Here is a 25,358-nt window from a genome sequence, read left to right on the forward strand (position 1 = left end):
GTGCTAACAGCGACATAAAAATATGGTTAATGAATGACTTCTCACATGGAAAATCTCAAGCACAAACCATTTTTTTCAACAGCTTTAAACAATTTCCTGAAAACCTAACAACCAAATCATTTATTCCTTTTTACTTACTACAAAACCATAAGCCACTATAGAAGTCAAATGAAAACAATGCTACATCTTTATATTCGCATTATCAGTTTGGAATTTTTAAAGTGCTTTATGCACAGAATCCTCAAAACCTTCCATGCTTACAATTGGCGTTTGTGGCGTAATACCGTGCCCTAGATTTGCAATATAACGTTGCTTGCACGAATTTCTTCTGGTATTTTATACATATCCTGCGGATCTAAATTGCCTTGCAAAGCAATATTTGGACCAACTTGCTTCCGTGCCTCTACTGGATCCACAGTCCAATCTAAGCCTATAATGTCATACTCCAAAGTTGCTTGCTCTTTCAGTGAGTGGCCAGCACCTTTAGCAAATAGTGTCGAAGGCACTAAAGGTATTGATTGTTGCTGCAAACGTTCGACCAACTTATCACGAATTTCTTTATGTAGGGTACTGCCCATTTCAGAAAATCTTCTTTGCTTAAATGCTCTGCTGAAGATTCGAAAATTTGCAGCAATTTTGCACCGGCCTTTGTCGGCATTTCCAAATAATCAACAATGGCGTCAGTCACCATGCTTAATAGCTTTTTTGAATCTACTGGAAAATCGATAACCCAAGCTTTTGATTTAGACATCGTTTTACTGCCGCCCCCTTCAATCATGTAACCCATTAGTGTCCACGGTGCACCCGTGAAACCAATAAGTGGCACACGTCCTTCTAGCTTGTGGCGCATCATTGTAATAGCATCGCCAACATATGTCAAGCGCCCCACCGCTCCCTCAGGTGTGAGCTTTGCTAAATCAGCAGGTGTTTGCAATGGTTCTGGGAAAACGGGACCCACACCCGCATGCATTTCCACTGTCACACCAAGTGCTTGCGGTATTACTAGAATGTCTGAAAATATGATAGATGCATCCAAGTCGAAACGTCTCAGCGGCTGCATTGTCACTTCACATGCCAGTTCGGGTGTACGACAAATAGTAAAGAAATCATGAAGCTTACGTACCTCTTGAAATAGCGTCCAGCCTGACGCATTACCCAAACGGGCACCCTGTCAACGGGCTCGCCACGCGCTGCTCTCAAGAGATTATCATTTTTAAGCAGTGGAAAGTTCTTTGTATCTTTCATTTTGTGTTGTTTATTAACTGGACTATGCTTTCTGTTGCGAATTACACCGTAAAGTGTTGCCTTTGTTTTGTTTTGGTTTAATTTATAACTTGTGAAATGTAGAGCTGCGACCGGCACGAAAAAAAAAGACCAAAAATTCTGCATTAAAAAATAAAGTTATTGTCACGAATATTAGCAGAATTAAGGAGTGCTGCCAGCTCTAAGCCGATGCTAAGCATGAAACTTTAATAAATCTTTGTTTTGATAACACTTTTAACTCTTTGGTCTAATCAGACTCAGTATCAAGTAGGGTTTGTTATTGTAATACAAACAAAAAAAATAAAAAATAAAATAAGTAACTATTGTTATTCGCATACTTATTACTCGTCAGCGATCTTTTGGTTTAATATAAACTCTATGATATCGTTTTATTGTGAGTCAAATGATGGATCATCCAGTATAACCATTTTGGTTGATCCCCAAATCTCAATTAAATGGCCAGCATTTTTTACATATCCAGCAATTTCATCTTCCACAGTTCAAACCACACGTTTTTCCACCCTGTATTTATCAGCGTCAGCGAATTTCAAACAAATCAAGATTACTTTTCAACTTTTATTACAAAAAACAAGAACAGCTTATTTTCGTTCGTAGTTTTTCAACACACTACGCTTACAAAAGCGAAAGACTTACAATTTTTGAAACTACAAAAAAGAGGGCGTTCGACCTACAGTACGCTTTGATATTTAATGTTGTGGATGACTGAGAAAGGGCATACTATGCATGCATTGAGTTGGTCAACTTTAACTTTAAGTGGAACACTAATCAAGCATTCAAATCTCAGTTGATTTTTATCCAGTTACTTTCTCTTGTATATTGTAATTATTTGAGCATTTTACCTTGATTGAATTTACGTCCATCTTTATCGGTACCTGTCCAAGAAAAATATTGTGGCACTCATTCTTTAGTTTCCTCCGAATTGGCATCCAATCTCCTTCATGCATAACAATCGTAATCAACTTGCCAATCGGGTGATAGGGTGAAGGCTAATTCATGACCGCGCCACACCCAAACACCGGATATGGTACTATCATTATCCTCACCAAACAGGCACACTAAAGCAAAGGCTTGCTTACGCATTTCATCGCGACGTCGAAACATACCAGTGATGAGATTGCACAACACAAACACTTTTGTAAGCTCACTATTATATTTATATTCACCGAACCAGATAGAATAATTTTCTGGATCGAATTTTTGCCAAAAGTAGGGAACGGAAACAGATTCATCCTCGTTAGAGTATGAACGTTTGAAATCATCGAAATTGAATGTACCTATTGAGAGTGAATCGAAATGATTTAAGCAGTTACGTGTCAAAGGATAAGCAACTATTATATCCAACTGTCCACTATAAATGCAAATAGTATAATCATTTAATAATTGTGATATCCATGGTGCAACCGTGTCCATTACATCCTTCTTCAAAAACCTTTCAACTTTATTTTCTTTACCCAAATCATGAAAAGTCATATTACCAACATGCATGGCACGACGCGTTGTTGACGATTGCAGGAAATTACCAAGCGCATCAGCGGGTTCGTCATTATCAGTTTTCAAATAATTATAGTAAACATTAAAACCGGTTAGATTAAGAAAAAGTGAACCATTCACAATAATATCATTGATAAGACTATCAAAATTTCGAAAGCGCATTCCATGTCATGTTGTTCTATGCATTTTTACCCCTTTCTTCTTGTTCATGGAACTGTTGCAAACCACGATCATCTATCAATTCCAATTGGTATAAATAATCACTATAATTTGGTTGATGTAATAGATCTGAAAGTCCATTACCAATGGCAAAGCCTTTCTGTGGTATATAAACCCGCGTCTATTGCATTTTGCACCAAATGTATGGGATATGTTAACGCTGGTACATATTTCCCAGCATACGATTCACCCGTAATCCAAAATCCACTGGAATTACGCCATCCAAATAATTCGTATAATTGCATAACAGCTTCATGTAAATTCCGTCCAACATCTTTTTTATTACCCGCATAACCATCGTCACTACCAGTAAAACTGAAACCAGTATCAACTGGACTATTACCCTAATTTCTTACATAAATGGTTTAAGTAGTGCTATTTTAACTTTAAGCACTTTGCGGAGAATTCTTGTTGCACACAAAGTGCTTACCTACACATAAATATAAATATGTGCGTATTGTTGTGCTATAATGTTTTATTTAAACTTACTTCCATCGCTATGCGCCACACCCTCACGCAACAGGAAATACCTCAAGCCCTCTATTGTGTAAAGTTTAGCTGCCTCAACCGGATGACCAGAATCAAGCAATAAACCTGCGCCCGTGTGTGTGTCCAAACGTAGCTGTGATTCTGTTAAGAAAGCTTCATCTGAAACATAATACCAACCACTGTATGCAGCAGAGTAAATGTGGCCGCGCGATTTTAAAGTGTGCCAAAAATGCGCTACAGCCGTCTTGTGGCGCTCTTCGTTAGTACGGATAAAATATGTGTTTGCTATACTCGCTTCGCCGAATACATGACGATATAGCGCAGATATATACTCGCAATATTGTGCAACGGGCACGTTTTGAGCTGCTGCTTGTTGGATTTTTGTACCATGTTCATCAGTGCCAGTACAGAGATGAACTGTCCTTTTGGGGTCATTAATTGATATGACTGTTCATTGTAATATTCTAACCTGAAAATGCAAAGAAAAATTGATCAATGAAAATAAAGAAATAAGGTTAGAATTAGCAAATTTTACTATACGAACAGTAACTATACTAACCGCATGTCGTAAATCAATGACATCTTTTTTCCTTTTTTCCATTCAGGAAATGGAAAAGCGTAGCAGATGTCAAAATATCTACATTTACTGTCTGACTGTCAATGATTATTGCAATACAAACGTTAGGCCTCATGCGAAAGCATCTCGCGCACTACACGTCATGCACTACATGCGCACTACACGTCACGCACTACATGCCGCACTAAATATCGCGCACAACACGCCGCACATGTCGCGTATTACATATCTCGATCAATCATTCATGTGGACGGGATTTGAAATACCTAATTCCACGAATCTCAACATTATCGACAATACACGTCAAAAAAAAATGTTGGGTGGTGGAAGTGCAACTCTGTAATACCTTTTCAGCCAGGTTTCGAACCGTTCCGTGTGGTGGCAGGCCACTTGTGGTGAAAACAAAGTTCACCCCAAATAAAAAATAAATTGTTAGGACTACTTCGGCGACATCTACGGACATAAAATAAATTATAAAATGCACTAAAGGCGCTAAAGCACCAGCCACATCGCATGGATGCGTGCTAAATCCGTTTTTTCTTCGTTTCTTTGCGCGCATAAGTATTTACTTATGGCCTTTAATTTTTATTTCAACTAAATTTTATTTCAATAAAATTTTTTTTTTCTTCTGCGAAAATATATTAGAGATAATTTTCTTTTTATTTACGCCACCCAAACAACATTCCGCTAACCTCAATTTGGGCATGACCAATGACACCAATATTCTTTCAGATCATGACCCGTTATCAAACCTTATTGGCCAAGTCAGAGGGAGGCGCAAAGCGTTTCGACGTCGCGTGCCAGCTCTGCGGCAGGGACCATAGTCTCCGATTCTGTGCCGAATACAGGAAAAAATCCCCGGAGGAGAGGTTGCGGGCCGTGCTGTTGCACAAATACTGTCCGAATTGTCTGTCGCCCTTCCACCGCGTGGACAAGTGCAATAGCAAATATCGCTGCAAACGGTGCCAGCAAAAGCACCACACCACGCTCCATCTAGATGAGCGTCTTTCTGAACGCGATGATGCAACAACCATTGGCGACGACAGCCCGTCCGATGACACGTTGCCAATCCACCTAATGGGGCCGACAAAGTCCTGGGCTCAGCAGGTGGAGGAAGAGGAAATGGAGGAAGAGAGAGCGAAAATGGAGGAAGAAAGAGCAAAAACAGAACTGAACCGTCAATGAGCAGGAACGGGATGCGCAGTTTCCGACCGCTGTTGCAGCACGAACGAAGGGCGGAGGAACTAAAGAAAGCTCGGAACCATCAAAATAACTGGCGGCGCCGTGACGTTGGACTCCAACGCGGCCCCACCAAGCCATCCAAACGCGAGAGACAGCAGCGGCAAAAAAAATTTACGCCATACTCTCTTGAGTACTCTCAGAGTACAAGGACGCTAACGCGCGACACGCCGGAAGGCTTCCGGACAGGGCGGCTGCTCCAGGCTACTCCATCGCCCATCATGCGGCCTTTCGTGCCCATTGCGTGGGCATTTACACCTGGTTCGGGCCATTATTGATCCCTGCGCCACCAGCACGATCGTCGATGCGGAGCTGGTACGCGACTTACAATTGGAGCGCCAAGGACATGGACAATGCACCCTCATACTGCGCGCAAATTCGGAGCGTCGACGCGCATAACGACCCAAGCAGCCGTCGTCGAAAGCCATTACCGCTTAAGTCCACCGTCCGATGTGGACCCCAAGATTGCCGCGCCCTTTGAATTCATGCGGCTGGCGGATCCGCAATTCTACCGCTCATCACCAATACGGCTTACACTCGGCGCTGACATTTACGCCGAAATGATGGTGAGCGGTACACCGGCATCCACAATTGGCGGTCTCCTAACCCAACCGACCGTGTTCGGGTTGGTGGTCTCGGAAGCCTGCCAAAAATAAATATCCGACTTTCACGCCTCACACATGCGCCATCTTATATATATTTAAGTAAATATGCACGGAATTTAAAACCACGTACGTATATCTAATAACTTCTTTTCTTTTTCCACAGGAGAGCGAAACGTGAGGTCAACCATCTGGCGTGCAGTGCTTGCAGTCCGCATCTGCACTGCCTTCTTTCATTACACCGCCTTACTGGACGTGCGATCACGTGGCATCCCCTTTTTTTTAATGTTTTCTTTGTTGCTTACGGCAAGGGGGCCGGTATGTTTAGGCCACAGGCCTAAATATATCTCCCCTCCCTCGTAACATAATTTTCTTCGCTTACTGCCACCCACATATGCTTGTGATCACTAATACACACAGGCATGTGTGAGTGGCGGTACGCATGTATCTTAGATTTTTACCGCTGTGAGCCCGCGGTATAGCAACTTTGTTGCCGGGAAACCCAACGAAGGAGCTGTATCTCGGGTTCATCGGCTCATGTCGCAAAGAGGCTCGTCCTCTTTTAATCCAGCAGCCAGCAAAGGAACACGTAATCACACGTTCACGTAAGTTGTCAATTTCCAAAAATATACTTAGTAATTTCCTAAAATATATTTAATATTTTGACCTTTCAAAACATTTGTTAAAAAACTTCCTTAACACTTGTTGTATTTATATACATTGAATAAAAAAAACACTGTGAATTCCTTTTATTAATACGAAACCTTTTTGGTGTTTTTATTTTTTTCCCCTTTTTTTCGCCTAACTAATCTTTAACAAATACGTGGGTGCGCGCCGTTGCCACCACGCATTTGTTCAACCTTTGTAGAAATTTATTATGCATAATATGCATATACACACACATCGTCCGGTTATTCGTTAACCTCGTATCTACAAGTGAGACATCTTCGGTAAAGCGAACACGGTTACCACACCATGTTTTCATTTGGGACCAAAATTAATCGAAAAAAAGGACAAAATTTTTGTTTTATTTTATTAGTATTAAATACAAAATTTTAGGATGTTTCTACATAAAATTTTACTAAACATAATGAAGAATTTCCTTTAATTCAAGCTGAACAAACAAATACATGTGCATGCAACCAAAAAGTGTTTCTATATTTGGACATAGGATAAGTCTATGTCTTTCACCAACCAAACGTTGTGAACCTAGTGTTGGTCACAAAGCTCTTGGTTCTAGAATTATGTTGTTGATTGCAATGAAATAAAATATATAGTGCAGTTAGGTTTTAGTAAGAAGCGGTTCAAAATTTGCGTTCTGGTGTTGCCGAACTATGTATGTGGAAAAATCAGTAAATCATAAACGAAACTAGGTAATTTTGTTAGTGCTATTTTTATAGATGCTTACTTTTCTCTTAACTTTTAAACTTCATATCAGAGCCTATATTCAGTAAGTGTGAGTTTTGATCCCAGGCCTCAGGGGTTCTGCTAGCACCTACGGGAATAATTTTATACAAAACATTTCTTCCGAAATCAAATCTCTTTTGCATTTTCTTCCTTCTGTTTTCGAGTTAAAATATTTCTTGTGCCAAGATACTTAATTTTCAATTACCTCGTGTGGCTTAACACCACAATAGTCCTGGAATTCCTTGAACTCATTGAGCTGGGTGAGAAAGATTTAAATATCAACGTGCCAAACGAGAAGTAATGCATATAATTTCTTTTTATAAATTTTGAAAGTGTTATATTGTTTTCACACAGACGGCTTATTGAATAATAAAGACAGTTTTCTACATTAAGACGCTTATTTAGCTCAATCTTCCCTACAAAATTCGCATCTATAATTATTTCATTAGTAGCTAATCGAATGCCTAATGAAGTCAAAAGCACAATGCAACTCTGTTGGGAGCGTTCAGTTTCTTAGTTTTTGGAGTGTTCAGTGCTTAAAAATGTCATTTGTCAAAGTAAATGTCATTGCCTGCATGGCGGAACGATACAAGGTGGACGCATCGAACAGCAGATTATAACCTTTTTTTATTTGATTTGATACATCAACTTTCGGCGCAGTACGATTTTGACATTTGTACATCGAATTTACAAAAACAAAGTACATGGAATTCTTATTTATGTAAGTAGGTATGTCACCATGCTGACACCTTGTATCGTTCCACCATGATTGTCTGTCATATAGCATTGTCATTTTATTCGCTTGACATTTCATCCTTCATACTAATCGAGCAGTTACTTCTGTGTGAAAGCAAAAAATTTACGATTTCATTAGAAGGTGAAATGAGATCATTAAGTTTCTGTGTGAAAATAGTATTAGGCTCACAGCAGAGTATTCGCTATAAGCTATGCTAGCCGAGAAGTAATTTTTATTTTATATTGTTACGAATATACTATGTTCAAACAGAAAAATAAATTGAGGCAATTTCGATTTAAATAGAGTGGTGTTCATACAACTCAATTTAGCCTACACAATAGTAATTTGATAGCTGGTTGGCTCATCTCTACAGCAACAACATACCTTTGTTCAGACTGTCAAATTGTGCGTGTTGGTATTAGGCGAATGGAATGGAATGAAAACATAAGCCTTTGAAATTTTTGTGTGTTGTAAGAAAATAAGTTCAATGTTTTGGTTTTATTTTGAGTTTGCCATCTTCTTTTGAAAATCCGTACTCCAGTGAAATGAAAAAAATAAAATCAGCTGATGAGATGAGCCAACCACATAGGTGAGTAATGCGTAATTGACGTTTAAAAACAAACACACTTTACAAGGTTGTATTTGCAGTTTGAAACAATTTATTACGCAAATTTTTTAAATTGGTAATTTATTATTACAATTTATTATATGATAAATTGCGTAATAAATTGCCCAAATGGTATAAATTGCCAATCTGGTGTGTGTTTGTACATAGTATTACAATATATATATTTTATATAGTGTTGTATAACCGATCGAGATATCTAGCCGTTATTAATATTATTATAAAAAAAGAGTTTTTTTTTTTTTGATTAGTCGGTTATTTCATCAACAATTAAGGACAATGTGTTTGCCAACACTTTTCTCTTTATAGCCTGGCCCAAATTATATCCTAGGTGAAATGTTATTGTTCTGGTACATTTTATTGACTGAGCAATTTTTTATGGTAAGAGTTCCATTGCAGTAAATTCAAAATTATATGGGGGCTAACGAAAGTGTTGCGAATTTTTGGGCAATATTGTGAAATTTTACCTGAGTGAAAAAGAGAGAAAATTACCAATCGTGTCTTTGGCAATTCGGCTTAAAATTTGCACATGGAACAACTAAATACTCTCCTCAATAAAAAAAAAAAATGCCTTAGAACCTTTAATCGAGGGCCCCTGAGAAACACATTTTGGTTTGATGTTTTTATTGTCTCCTCAGGCCTAGGCAAAAAATCGTTATCAATATTCGTTGCTTTTGAAATTCGGCTTAAAATTTGCACATGAAACAACTAAAGACTCTCCCCGCTCCCCGGCAAAAATTAGCAAAATCGGATGACGAACAACGCCCACTTTGTAAAAAAAATGTTTTTAAAGTTAAATTTTAACAAAAAATTGAATATCTTTACAGTATATAAGTAAATTATGTCAACATTCAACTCCAGTAATGACAGAAATAAAAGAATATTTCAAAATGGGAGTGGCTCCGCCCTTTTTCATTTAATTTGTGTAGAATACTTTTAATGCCATAAGTTGAACAAAAATTTACCAATATTTGTGAAATTTGGTAGGGGCATAGACTCTATGACGATAACTGTTTTCTGTGAAAATGGGCGAAATCGTTTGAAGCCACGCCCAGTTTTTATACACAGTCGACCGTCTGTCCTTCCGCTCGGCCGTTAATACGATCACTTGAACAAAAATCGATATATCTTTACTAAACTTAGTTCACGTGCTTATCTGAACTCCCTTTATCTTGGTATAAAAAATGCCCGAAATCCACGCCCACTTTCTCGATATCGAAAATTACGAAAAATTAAAAAAAATTATATAATTCTATACCAAATATGAAAAAAGGATCGATCCACCTTTATGGCGATATCTCGAAAAGGCGTCCACCTATAGAACTATGGCCCACTGCCTTTTACAATACTCTTTAATACCTTCAATTTGATATCCATGTCATACAAACACATTCCAGGGTTTCCCTCGGTTCATTTTCCTACATGGTTATTTTCCCTTATGTTGTCACCATAGCTCTCAACTGAGTACGTAATGTTCGGTTACACCCGAACTTATCCTTACTTGTTTTTATTCATTTTCTCTTTCTAATTTTAATTATTACAAATGGAAAACTGATTTGCAGCTACCAATATTTTCGCACAACTTTCCCCCTATCATGTCCTACGAATAATGGATAACTGTAACAGTATCGCATTTCAGTGTTTCTTAAATCATTCTCTAATCGAATTATAACCAAGTACTCTGACCTAGTTTTCGATAAGAGATGCACTAATGTAAAATCACAATATTTCTCTAACGTTAGATACTGTCTTCGCTGTGCTGGTGGTAGCATAGTCCCGCGCAAGGCCACATCAACAACTAAGAAAAACGTTTTTTCAATTAGAAAGCAAGTTTTTCTAAGCGGGGTCGCCGGGTGTTAAGATACTTGGCTTGGATATCATACGTTGTCCAGGCTCTGGATTAGGGACTGTTATCCGCCTTAGACTGGCCATAGCGACGAATTGTCACGCGTCATAAATTATCACGTCCTGCGCGTGGTGCCCCTGTTTCTACTGATAATGGCGGATCTATCTAGAGAAGATAACTCGACAAAACCCGCACCCCTGAGTCATTGTGCTGAGTTCAGACGAGTGTCAAGATCGGTACACAACGGTGACGAACTGGATTGTTAGGGCTTACGATTTTGATTTGGGCTGGTAGGTGCGGTATTCTGCCACTCTGGTAGGTCGGGGTGAAACCCAATCGAAACGGCTGGTAGCCTAATGCCGCACCTGCCTACGTCCCGTTAAAACCGTGGCGGGCCTCAGGGTACGTTCCGGCTCCGTCGCCGTTAAGTTGGTGGTGTAGGTGCGGTTGAAAAATTTCCCGCTTTGCGTCCGGTCTAGCTCTGAACGCATTACCCATAAGGTAATACGTCAACCCTCGCGTAACCTCCCTGCATAGCACAGATAACCACGGGACCGTTGAAGGGCGACTACACATTCGGCTCCGTATAGCGGACTTGAGGGGGACTTCTTAGAATGGACACGACCAATAAAAATCAAAAGGAGGGTAGGAGTGACGGCGAAGGCCGTCATGGTGTAAGGGATGCGACAGGCGCGGAGAGCGCTCCGAAGCAGGTCGTTGGCAGCCGGGAAAACTCCCGGCGGACTAAAAGGTCTTATCAGTCGGATCAGCGCAGGGGTGTGGGTTGAAACCCCGTGGGTGCGGCTAGTTATGGTAGTGGAGGGGAGTCGAAACCGACACCCAATGCAAACCCATACGGGGCTGTGTCTGGGAAAGGGAGAGGTCGGGAGAATGCGACGGACCAGCCCAGCGCCAGTAAGGAGGCCCTGTCGTGAAGAGCTTTTCCAAGGAGAACCCTGGGTCAAAGCCAGTCAGGAAAGGTAGGCGATCGACGCCACGTAGGAAAGCTCTGGGTGATCGACGCCTGGCCGAGAGCGCTTTGGCGGAACGGATTCAGCTCAGATTTCTGAGAAGCATTCCCGGACGCTGGAGTGGGCCAGGGGCATCGTAGCTGGCGACGATCACACACCGGTGTCGAACGGTGCGGGTGAGCAGCAGGGTTTGGGGGCTAGGAAGCAGCAAAGGTCGGATGAGCGGAATACCTCAACGACAAAAACGGCCCGAGGAGGTGGGGACGCGCTTGCGTTTAACGAATGCGTAGGGTACGCAGAGTAGAGGAGGCCGTTGGGTCACGTCAGCAAGTGCTTATTCTGCTAAACGCAGAGTCCACCGTTCCTCTCTCTGACATGAGGGGGGTTATCTCCTATGGTCTCGAGTGTGCGGTCCTCAAAATCTATCACGCCGATTCCAGGGGAGATGGCTTCCCTCCCCCAGATACTGGTCGGGAGGGGAAGGCGCCCGTAATGAAGCTAGTACCCATGGCTGTGGCTGCTGACCCCGCTAATTCGGACAGCGAAAACAGGTTTGACGTTTCGTCAATGGCAGGTCTGTTATCAGCGTTGGTCTTCTGGCTGATAGGGCAGAGGACTCCGAGGGCGAATCATCGATGGCGGGGTCCGTCATCATCATTCGTCTGTTTGGTGGTGAGGAGGATCTCCTAACGTCTAAGTGCGAATCCGCCAAGGATGGGGTGCGGAAGAAAAGTGCTGTTAATGGAAATCCGTCAAATCATTCTTCAGCAATCTAGGGCGGCTGTGGGTGGTCTCGGCGTGCATGTCCTATGGGGAAGAGCATTCATCTGTGGCAGGGGGCAGTCGTAAAGGTTTGCGGGGCGGGGGGCGGTCTTTTTTTCAAGAACTAGAAATAAGCCGCAAGTTTAATTTAGCTGATCACTGCAGTGTATTCCGAGCGAAAGTTGCTGCGATTAAGGAGGCGATGGATAAAATGCTATCCAGTGTTACTACGGTTAGGGAATTCAACATCTACTCTGATAGCTAAGCGGCTATCAAGGCCTTGAGTTGAACTACAGTGAGATCGAGGGTGGTGTGGTAGTGCGTGACCTCGCTTGCGATTGCATCGAACTATTTTATAATTAAGATTATCTGGGTCTCGGGCCATAGTAACATCCCGGGCAACTGTCAAGCGGATCCCTTAGCCCGCATCGGTATAACTGAACCGAATGAAGATGGCTGTAGGGATCTCGGGATTTCGCTGGCCACCCGTGGTTTGCTCCTCCATAGCTGTGCCCCGTGTCAGCTCAGCAAACGTTGGGCGGATACCGCCTCATGCAGCGTAGCAAGGTCTTTCTGGCCGAAAGTGGATGGTAGGAGGTCTGCCGAAGTACTTGCGTTCACTAAGACTCACATATCGATGGCCATTGGCATTTTGACAGGGCACTGTCCCATGGATATCCACGCGGTACGTTTCAATATACTGGAAACTCCATCCTGCTGCAGCTGTATGGAGGATGATGAGGTGGAATCATCAAATCAATTTATGCCTGATTGCCCAGCTTTTGCCAGAATATGGCGACAGCACTTCGGTCGCGACTCACTTTGATCTCCCGAGGATTTATCCAAAGTTAAGATCGGTATCATTCGAAACTTTATCGTTGCTACCCAACGATTCTCTAAGTAAATATGTCTACGTCACCGTTATTTTATTTTATTGTATGTGGTATCACAACGTCCAAGTGAGCTTCCCATATCAGGGTAGCTACCACCAAACCTAAACTAAACTAAGCGGCGTCGCCCCTTGGCAATAGTTTGCAAACACTATGAGTGTATTTCTGTGGCATTAAACATGTAGATCCCGTCCCTCCGATTTGTAGGAAAAACTAAAAAGAAACGCAACGTAAATTGGAAGCGACATTTAGGCTTACATCTCTTCGGAGTTAATAGCGGCTCCGATTTCTGAGGGTTTTCAAAACAGTTTGATCATTGCGATATCCAGCCACTCCTTTTGCCAAAGTAAAATCCTATTTTGATAAAATATCAGCTCTTTAAGGCCCTGGAAAATTTTCCATATTCATAACGACCAATTCGTAAATATATTTTGACTTAAACATATAATCTCCAACATGTGAATAAATTCGCCAGCGTGAAAACTTACAGATTATGGGTATGGGTGAAAACCAAAAACTAATTCGTTGGCTATGGTATCGTTAAGACTAAGGTGTTATTCTATGATTTCAAACCCGATTAAGTTGACTTCCATAGAGTTGGTTGGATCAGCTGTTTTACACGAAGTTTGCCAGGGCCTCAAAATAGTTGTTCTGCAATTTTCTTTTTATCTCATGTTCTATTCATACACGTGGAAACTTTACAGTAGTGATCAAACTTTGGTCTCACAATTTAAGGCATTTACATACGTACCACTTTCATTGCATAAAATCAAAAAATTTATTTATTCACAAGCATAACATTTTATTTGTAAATGATGTATAAAACAAATATCGCCATTTCGACTGTTGAGTAGAATGTCACCATAACTCAATGGCTGTTTCGAAAACGACCTATCTCAAAATGTTTCGAAATTCGGTGTTCTGTCGAGTAAGAGTGATATTCCACTCAACAGTGAATTTATAACAACACCCTTTAAGATGTATGGGATCTTAAAAATTCTTTAACTCCTTCATCTGTTAAATTTGTAAATAAACCCGGAGTATAGATCCGATCACCAATAAAGTGTGCCACCGCACAAAGATGGTCATTTACAAGTGCCCCTGCTCCATTTTCTCCACGACCCAGGTTACTTGTAATACCTCCAGCACAAAACATATTTTTTCGTGGAACAAAAGACGTATATCCAGATAGGTAGCGCAGGCAATGATTCCTTTCTATTATAGGCATCGTAATAGTTTTGAGCAAATCATTATGAACCATACTATCTTGCGTATCCGAACCCCATCCATTAACTTTCAAATCCATGTCCGGCTGTAATACGGTATGGCAAAGCGGAACAGGTTTTATTTTAGGACGCGGTGCAAAATCGAAACCTACTTTAGCCACAGCTATTTCGTAAACCATCGATCTTCCATTACACCGTGGATCGCAAAATACATTGCACACATTGCGCTTTTGACCCCGCTTTCTGCCTAAATTACTTATATTGTCTACACCAGCTATAACGTCGAGATCTCTTTTCGCGCGTCCTTGCGTGACTACACAATCCCCAATTGTAACCAGCGAATTCCAAGAGATTAGAGAACCAGAGCATTGATACTTGGAAAGTTGAAATATCGATACCGAATGTGGGCTGTCCTGTATATATATTCTTTTTCCATTTATAACGCGAAACTCCGCATTCGTTTTGAGTAAGCGTAGAACAATAAAGAGGATCGTGAAAATATCGCGTGTATACATTTCAATTTAAGAACTTTTGATCACTTTTCAAGTACAAAGACACTGAGATTAATTTTGTGGGCGCTATTTATACCCAATTGAGCGATATGAATAAAAAATAAGTAAACACTTTTCAGTCAAAATTTCTGGAATTTTAAATTACAACAATAAATCTTAATTAAAGTCAAGGCTACACAAAAAAAAAATCTTGTTTGTTTTCACTCGGTCCATTATAAATAAAATATATAAATAAATACAAGGCGCGCTAAACACCGAAGAGATTTTAGGCCGAGCTTATTTTACAATTTGCATTCATGGCAGAAATATATTGGGAGTGTATGCTTCACACTTCCGAGAGGCGACGCTGATTAGAAAACCTTTTTCTAATTAATTTTCTAATTGAGAAAAGTTTTTCTTCATTTTTTATGTTACTCTGCACGGGAGTTGAACGCAGCACCCTCGGCGGATAGGTGGAGCATGCTACCATAACATCACAGCGGCCGCCTCTATCAAATATGGCTTGTGTAAATTTTTGTGTGAAAGTGCTTACTAAAATTAAAATTTTGTTTATGACAAATACAATAAGTAAGGACGGGACTTTCTTCGGCTGTGCCGAAGACTTCATACCTTTCATGAATGGTGCTGAACAACAATCTTATCCCATTCGTAATATCCAAATAATCGGCGGTATAAGATATGAAATATATAGTGAACAGATGTACATGCCTAATTGATTTTTAAGATAATTAATAAATAAAAAATATGTAGGTTCTATGTGTGAGGATGCATAGTCTCACGTTTTTTGTGGCCTGAATGAAATAGCTTTGACCATGAATCACTTATCTTAACAATATATGCCGCAAACGTAAGCATTCGGTGAAATTTGAAGCTTCTAGCTATTAAAATGGGGCAGAAATTAGGAAAAGCTTCTTATCTGTGCAATATACAAGAGAATATGGTGAAGTTTGAAGCTTCTATCTGATAAATTGAGGAAGATATGAAACAAATCCTCTTTTCTGAAAAATCGCTTGTATGAGATATATATGGAATAGTGGTCCGATCCGGCCGGTTTCGACAAATGTCTAATCGGACACCTAAATATACCCGCTCACCAAAATTTATCAAGATATCTCAAAAATTGAGGGACTTGTTTGCATACAAACATGCAGACGGACAGACGGACATGGCTAAATCAACTCAGTTCTTCATCCTGATCATTTGAATTTTGAGACTCGTGACAAACTTAATATACCATTTAATTTTCATGAAAGGTATAAAAGCTTATTAAGCGTTTATACCTTCCCATACAACCTATTTGATATATGAACCTAAAACTGTTTTCACACAGAAACTTAATGATCTCATTTCACCTTCTAATGAAATCGTAAATTTTTTGCTTTCACACAGAAGTAACTGCCCGATTAGTATGAAGGATGAAATGTCAAGCGAATAAAATGACAATGCTATATGACAGACAATCATGGTGGAACGATACAAGGTGGCCATTTAATTTTCATGAAAGGTATAAAAGCTTATTAAGCGTTTATACCTTCCCATACAACCTATTTGATATATGAACCTAAAACTGTTTTCACACAGAAACTTAATGATCTCATTTCACCTTCTAATGAAATCGTAAATTTTTTGCTTTCACACAGAAGTAACTGCCCGATTAGTATGAAGGATGAAATGTCAAGCGAATAAAATGACAATGCTATATGACAGACAATCATGGCGGAACGATACAAGGTGGCAGCATGGTGACATACCTACAAAAAAAAAAAAAATTCCATGTACTTGTAAATTCGATGGACAAATGTCAAAATCGTACTGCGCCGGCAGTTGATTTATCAAATCAAATAAAAAAAGTTATAATCAGCTGTTCGATGCGGCCACCTTATATCGTTCCGCCATGTAGACAATGACATTTACTTTGACAAATGACATTTTTAAACACTGAACACACCAAAAACTAAGAAGCGGAACGCTGCCAACAGAGTTGCATTGTGCTTTTGACTTCATTATGCATTCGATTCGCTACTAATGAAATAATTTTAGATTCGAATTTTGTAGGGAAGGTTGAGCTCAATAAGCGTCTTAATGAAGAAAACTGCCTTTATTATTCAATAAGCCGTCTGTGTGAAAACAGTATAAGGAGCCTATTTAATTAATAACTATAATGGAAAGTATTAATTAGTTAAACAAAAAATTTAATATTGTCGCATATATCAGCGAAATGAAATGAACGTGGCTTTGCCAAAACATTTTGCTATACTTTTTCAAAAAAAAAAATTTTCCTAGTAACTGTTTGTTTGTATATGTGTATGTATATTTGCACAGTTGAATTGTGTTATCAAATTGATGTGTGTACAACGACTGCATTTTTAATTAAGTTTTATCTGTTTCCAAATTGCTAATAGTTTCTATTGTATACTGTCAAAAAACCAGAGTTGGGGAAGTGCACAAAATTCTGAGCAACAAAACTGCTCGAACTTAAATAGGCTGACATAACCAATACCTTTCGTGAAAAAAATAACGAGGTCGTTCAGAAAATAATCACTAAATAGTCCCAACAAATCGCGAAATACTCGCCGTCGCGGAGTTAAGCACACGGTGGTAAACAGAAGGAAGGATATAGTGCAGTTCTTAAAAAAGGAGGAGCCGATGCTCCCCTGAAATTCTTTTTTTTTAATGATCTTTAATTAGTTCCGAAAACAACGAATAGATCTGGCGATAGTTAAAAAATATTCGGTGCCAGTTCTTCCGATATGAGTCCCTAAACAATCGCGAAATACTTTCAAAAAACAAACTTGAAACTATATGGAGTTAGTTCCAAAAAAGTCTCGACGATATTATTACGAAAATAATCCGGAAAAAGATCCGAAACAGACGCCAGAAAATCTCGAACACAGTCTCTAAACGGCCCCGAAATAGTCCTAGAAAATTTTGAAATAGTCCCGAAAATGTTCCTCAAATAATCCCGAAACGGTTCTCTAATCCTGAGGTATTCTAAAGGTAGTCCCGAAAAGATTCCATACACGGTTTCGAAGTGGCCCAAATAGTTCCGATTTTATCCTGAAAAATATCCCAAACTGTCTTGATATAATCTCGGCAGTATGGAAATGGTCCCAATGATTCCAAAATTATCCTGTATGTAACCAGAAGATACAATTTTTTGGACTAATTTACATGAGTGGAGCGTTATATGGATTGGAAAGTTGACGAAAAAGGAGTCAACTTATCAATATATAGTCAACCAGCCTTTACCCGCGGCCCCGTCCGCAAGGAGAAAATGAAATATATGGGCTATCAAGTTATCTGTTTAAAAAAGTTTTTCTGTCTAATGCACTTTATTTTTGTAATTGAGTAAAAAAAGAACTAAATGAGCTAATAACCTTATAGAATCCCCAAATGATCCCGAAATTATCAAATAAAAAGCCACGAAATGACCCCCACGCTATCTCGGATGGATCCCGAAAACCATCCAGAAAACGACAAGATTCTAGACTTATCCAGAGAACCACACAGAAATGATCCCTGAAGGTTACCAAAATGAATCCCGAAATAGTCCCGAAAATGTTCTGAAATAACTCTGACGGGCTCCCGGATGGATCTCAAACACCATCCAGAAAATATCCAGGAAGGGTCCCTAAATTATCCCGACATAGTCCAGAAAAAGTGCCGAAATGGCCCCGAGGGGATGTATCTACAACGGATCGTGAAAACCATACAGAAATGATTCCGGAAGGGTCGCAAAATGATCCCGAAATAGTCCTGAAAAGACCCCTATGGGATCCCACAAGGACGGGTCCCAAAACTATCCCGAAAAAGTAACAAAAAAAATCACGAAATTACTCCTACGGCATCCCGGACAGATCCAGAAATGGTCTCGGAAAGGTCCCCAAATGATCCCAAAGCGGTCCCGAAATGATCCTGATCCCGAAATAATACAGAAAAAGTTACGAAATGACCTCAAAGGGTCCCCAAATGATCCCGAAATAGTCCAGAAGAAGTACAGAAATTACCCTGATGGGTTCCCGTACAGATCCCGAAATCCACCCAGAAATGATGCAAGAAGGGTCCTCAAATGATCCCGTATAAGCCCCGAAAAAGTCCCGAATTGACCCCGACGGGATCCCGGACGGATCCAGAAAACCACCCAGAAAATGAAGTCGAAAGGTCCCCAAATGATCCCGTATTAGTTGAGGAAAAGTCCCGAAATGACCCCGACGGGATCCCGGACGGATTCCGAAAACCATCAAGAAATGATGCCGAAAGGGTCCCCAAATGATCCCGTATTAGTTGAGGAAAAGTCCCGGAATGACCCCGACGGGATCCCATACGGATCCCGAAAACCATATAGAAATGATGCCGGAAGGTACACCAAATGGTCCCGAAATAATTCCAAAATGACCCCGACCCCCGAAACCCATCCAGAAATGATGCCGGAAGGAACCCAAATGATCCCGAAAAAGTCCCGAAATGACCCCTCCGGGATCCCGGACGGATCCCGAAAAACGTCTAGAAATGATACCGGAAAATACCCCAAATGATCCCGAAATAGTGCTGGAAAAGTCCCGAAATGACTCCGACGGAATCCCGGACGGATCCCGAAAACCATCAAGAAATGATGCCGGTAGGTACCCCAAATGATGCCGAAATAGTTCCGAAATGACCCCGTCGGGATCCCTAAAACTATCCAGAAATGATGCCGGAAAGGTTCCCGAAAACCATCCAGAAATGATGCCACAAAAGTCCTCAAATTATCCTATAATAGTCCTGAAATGACCCTGAAGGGATCCTGGACGGATCCCGGAAACTGTCCAGAAATGATGCCGAAAAGTTTCATAAATGATCCCCAAATATATCCGAAATTACCTTGCCGGGATCCCGGACGGATCCCGAAAAACATTCAGAAATGATGCCGCAAAGGTCCCCAAATGATCCCCTAATAGTCCCGAAATGACCCTGAAAGGATCCCCGACAGATCCCGGAAACTCTCCAGAAATGATGCCGGAATGGTCCCCAAATGATCCCCCAATGATCCCGAAAATACCCCGACGGGATGCCGGACGGAAAACCATCCAGAAATTATGCCGGAAGGGTCCCCAAATGATCGCGAAATAGTCCCGAAATGATCCCGGAATACTCCCGAAAATTTCCGAAAATAACCCCGACAGAATCCCGGACGGATCCGGAAAACTATACAGAAATCATCCCGGAAGGGTCCCAAAATGATCCCGAAATAGTCCCAAAAAAGTCCCGAAATGACCCCGGCGGGATGCCGGACGGATCCCGCAAACCATCCAGAAATTATCCCGGAAGGGTCTCGATATGACCCTAACGGGATTACAAATAAGGTGAAGCTTATTGTAAAACCATGTTAATAAGGCAGCAGGCGCGTTGGAGCGAATGAAGAGTTACATAGAAACATACGGGTTAAGCTAATAAAAGCGTGCTAATAAAAACAATTGAAGTAGGTCCGCCCTGGCGGGAGGAGAAGGAGAGGTCCACTGATCGTTTTTCCAAAATTGTTTAGATCTCGATCAGTATGTGCTAGATACCAAAAACTATTGATTTAGGAGAAAATTTATATTCAGTTATAACAATTTATAGATTTTACAACAGTGACGGGAAAAGGGAGGGAGGGGGCGGAAGGTGTCACTGCACACTTTGTAAGCCCTCGACTTATTTGACCCCTTGAGTCTGTAATATTGGTGAAGGCCAGTATACGTAATCGTACCACTGAAAAATGTTAAACTAATCCTTGGGGAAAATATGGCTGGATTGACCACTGACCAGTGTCCTGGATGTGAGCACTCTACGAGGTCGAAATATCGACTCGGACCACTTACCTTGTAGCAGCAAATATACGCGAACGCCTCTGTACAGCAAAGAAAGTGTCTGAAGGTGCGCAAGGAAAGTTTGCCGGCGAAAAGCTGTTCACGAAACAGACAACTGATGATTACTGATGATTACCTGATAATGTGGCCGAGCTGTGGGAGTATTTTGGTCTCTCATTACGTACAGCCGCTGCTGACACCATAGGTTTTCAGGGAGGCCGCAGAAAGACAACTTGTACGATGAGTACTGTCACGCTGCCTCGAACAAAAGGACGCTGCCTAAAGGGCCACGCTGCGCACATACGCAGAGGTATTTGGAAGGAAAAGACGTGAGGCAAAGCGGCTTGAGTGCGAGGCGCTTCAGATGTAGGCTGCAAGAAATGACGGCCGAGAGCTCTTCCAAAGATTCTGACCGTTGACGGATAGTCTCAAGATTCCTGCATAAATAATGATGGTGACGTGATAACTGACATGCAGCGTGTGCTTAAGTTTTGGAAGAAGCATTTATTCTCATTGCTAACTAGTGAGCGAGAAGACAAACATATTGCCCTGATGTAAAAGACAATCCGGCACTCGACTATGACGAAGTGAGAATGGCAATATACCGGCTAAAGAATAACAAGGCGCCGGATGGCGACGGAAAACCCGCCGAGCTTTTCAAAAATGCAGGTGAAAAGTTGGCAAAGGGCAAGCATCAACTACTTTGCAAAATATAGTTGGAAGAGCGAATGTATTCAGATTAAAATTTAAGTGTGCTCTGCCAAATCCACAAGACAAGCGATCCCGCAAAACGCGCTAATTACCGCCGAATCAGCCTTCTTAACATAGCTTACGAGGTTATATGAAACGTATTATGCAAAAGACTGAAGCCTAAAGTCAAATAAATAGCTGGCCCTTTCTTATCAGCGCATCTTCAGACCAGTTAAATATAATATGGGCCAGATTTTCACGATACGCCATATCCTTAAGAAGAATCGACGTACACAATCATCGACCTGAAAGCAACGCGAAAAGAAATGGCTTGTGTGCTGCTTTGACTGTATTTAGGTACGCTGCATAGTTAGTACGGCTGCGTCAAATGACATAGAGCAACGCCAACAAAATACCTAAATATTGAGACAAACCTCCACGAGTCATTCGAAACCAAAGGTGACTTGAGATAAGGCTACTATTTTCGTGCGATTTTTTTTAAACTCATGCTGGAGAAGATAATTCCAGCAACTTTGCTAAGCCATGAAGGCACAATCATTAACAAAAACGAATTCTATTCTCTCCTGAACATAAAAGAGGCAAAAAAGTGAGCCTTTCGGTAAATGAGAACAAAACGAAATACTTGCTGTCATCCAAGAAAGAATCAGCGCATTTGCGCCTTGGCCATGTCACTGTTGATGGATATAAATTCGAGACTGTGGAGGATTTCTTTATTTGAAAACCAGTGTAAAGAGCGAAAAACCTGCCAGATTAGAAATCAAATAGAGAATACCTCTGGCCAAAAAGTGTTAATTTAGACTGAGTAGCCAATTGCAAGGTAGAGTTTTCTCTCAACGAACAAAAAACACGCTCTACAAGTCGCTCATCATGCCAGTCGTGATGTATGACACAGAATCATGAACTGTGCGTAGACAAGACGACATGGAATTTGGGGTGTTCGCGAGAAAAGTTCTCCGAAATATTTATGTCCGTGATGCCGACGGCGAGTAACAGAGCAGATATAATGGTGAGTTGTATGAGCACCGAGGAAGAAGGCGCTCTTGACAAGAAAGTATTTCGATCGACATCACACTTTGCAAGCAGAAGAAAGCGGAGACTTTCACTGAGTTGGAAAGGCGTGGGTTCAAGCGTGGGCCTCTAAATATGTAGGTCCTGCAACCTTTGAGTAACAAAGTATCTTCTATTATAGATATGACTGCAGACTCATGACGGGTATTCTGACTGGGCACTGCCTTCTGGCGTCACATGCCATTAAATTAGGCTTGGTCAGTGATAGCAGATGTAGGAAGTGCGGGTTGGAGGAGGAAACGATCGAGCACGTTTCCTGCTTGTGCTCTGAGCTTGCCAGGCTAAGACTCCAGCCATTAGGAGTGACACAGCTGTCAGATCTAGAAGCAGGAAATGGCTTAATTCCTGGAAAATGTCTAGTATTTCCCAAGTGGACGGAGTTATTTTATAACATAGGTCCTAGTTTTTCAGTTTGGTCGTTAAAAGAAACTTATGGTTAAACTACGGACGCATTATGTCCATGTGAGGTCCTCATGGACCGGCCAGTTCAACCTAACATAACTTCCCATTGAGCTACGAACGTGAAGCTTCACAGATAGGTTAAGACATCGGGACAAAACTCTATCTAGTCCAACTTCGATCTGGATACTGTAACAGGTTAAACTCTTACCTATCCAGAATCAACCCCGATATACAAAATGTATACCCCGCTTGCAATGTGCCCCACATGACACGAACCTTCTCTTCAATTGTAATGTGGAACCAACGCCTCTAACACCACTTTCATTATGGTCCACCCCTGTTGAAACAGCAAGTTTCCTAGGACCCCGTTAGAGGATATTGATGACAATTTGTGATCGGTCACACCTACTGGATGGGGCTAAGCACTGCTACAACAACAACAACAACATACTCTTATTATAATTGATGTCTTATTCCGGAAACACCAGATATTGGAAAACCTACGAAATTTTCGTACAACCAGAGGGATAAATAGCTTCGAAAATTTAAAATTTAGGCATGTTAAACAACCGTTGGCAGGAGGTGGGCTTTCCCAAAAACAGGCATGGGTGATTCCACCTAAAAAGTTTATTTAACGAAAGAAAATACTCGAGGTTTGGTTTCGTGGTTTTCTTTTTATTAGGTTTACTACTTTCACTAGATGACTAGTATTAAGATTTTATTTTAAGTTCCTTTCATTTATATTTAACTTTAATTTTAATACAATTTTCAGCATGAAATTTCGAAATCCTGTAATTATACTCAGTTGAGCAGAGCTCACAGAGTATATTAAGTTTGATTGGATAACGGTTGGTTGTACATATATAAAGGAATCGAGATAGATATAGACTTCCATATATCAAAATAATCAGGATCGAAAAAAAATTTGATTGAGCCATGTCCGTCCGTCCGTCCGTCCGTCCGTCCGTCCGTCCGTCCGTCCGTCCGTCCGTCCGTCCGTTAACACGATAACTTGAGTAAATTTTGAGGTATCTTGATGAAATTTGGTATGTAGGTTCCTGAGCACTCATCTCAGATCGCTATTTAAAATGAACGATATCGAAAAACCGAAAAAGTGCGATAATTCATTACAAAAGACCGATAAAGCGACGAAACTTGGTAGATGAGTTGAACTTATGACGCAAAATATAAAATTAGTAAAATTTTGGACAATGGGCGTGGCACCGCCCACTTTTTAAAGAAGGTAATTTAAAACTTTTGCAAGCTGTAATTTGGCAGTGGGAAGATATCATGATGAAATTTGGCAGGAACGTTACTCTTATTACTGCATGTACGCTTAATAAAAATTAGCAAAATCGGAGAAGGACCACGCCCACTTTTAAAAAAAAATTTTTTTTAAAGTAAAATTTTAACAAAAAATTTAATATCTTTACAGTATATAAGTAAATTATGTCAAGATTCAACTCCAGTAATGATATGGTGCAACAAAATACAAAAATAAAAGAAAATTTAAAAATGGGCGTGGCTCCGCCCTTTTTCATTTAATTTGTCTAGGATACTTTTAATGCCATAAATCGAACAAAAATTAACCAATTATTTTAAAATTTGGTAGGGGCATAGATTTTATGGCGCTAACTGTTTTCTGTGAAAATGGGCGAAATCGGTTGATGCCACGCCCAGTTTTTATACACAGTCGTCCGTCTGTCCTTCCGCATGGCCGTTAACACGATAACTTGAGCAAAAATCGATATATCTTTACTAAACTCAGTTCACGTACTTATCTGAACCCACTTTACCTTGGTATGAAAAATGAACGAAATCCGACTATGACCACGCCCACTTTTTCGATATCGAAAATTGCGAAAAATGAAAAAAATGCCATAATTCTATACCAAATACGAAAAAAGGGATGAAACATGGTAAGGTAATTGGATTGTTTTATTGACGCGAAATATAACTTTAGAAAAAACTTTATAAAATGGTTGTGACACCTACCATATTAAGTATAAATTATATTAAAATCTTGCCAGGTATTACATATATAAATAAATTAGCGGTATCCAACCGATAATGTTCTGGGTCACCCTAGTCCACATTTTGGACGATATCTGGAAAACGCCTTCACATATACAACTACCACCACTCCCTTTTAAAACTCTCATTAATACCTTTAATTTGATACCCAAATCGTACAAACTCATTCTAGAGTCACCCCTGGTCCACCTTTATGGCGATATCTCGAAAAGGCGTCCACCTATAGAACTAAGCCCCACACCCTTTTAAAATACTCATTAACACCTTTCTTTTGATACCCATATCGTACAAACAAATTCTAGGGTCACCCCTGGTCCACCTTTATGGCGATATCTCGAAACGGCGTCCACCTATGGAACTAAGGATTACTCCCTTTTAAAATACTCATTAATACCTTTAATTTGATATCCATATCGTACAAACGCATTCTAGAATCACCCCT

General features: G+C 40.6%; 2 pseudogenes; both read right to left on the reverse strand.

The window, feature by feature from the left end:
* Positions 1-216: 216 nt before the first annotated feature.
* On the reverse strand, positions 217-1,245 carry LOC137246355 (uroporphyrinogen decarboxylase-like; annotated as a pseudogene).
* Positions 1,246-1,639: 394 nt separating this feature from the next.
* On the reverse strand, positions 1,640-5,727 carry LOC137245881 (venom serine carboxypeptidase-like; annotated as a pseudogene).
* Between the last annotated feature and the right edge of the window lie 19,631 nt (positions 5,728-25,358).

Source organism: Eurosta solidaginis, chromosome 3 (assembly GCF_040869045.1).
Source record: "Eurosta solidaginis isolate ZX-2024a chromosome 3, ASM4086904v1, whole genome shotgun sequence".
NCBI classification, from domain to species: domain Eukaryota; kingdom Metazoa; phylum Arthropoda; class Insecta; order Diptera; family Tephritidae; genus Eurosta; species Eurosta solidaginis.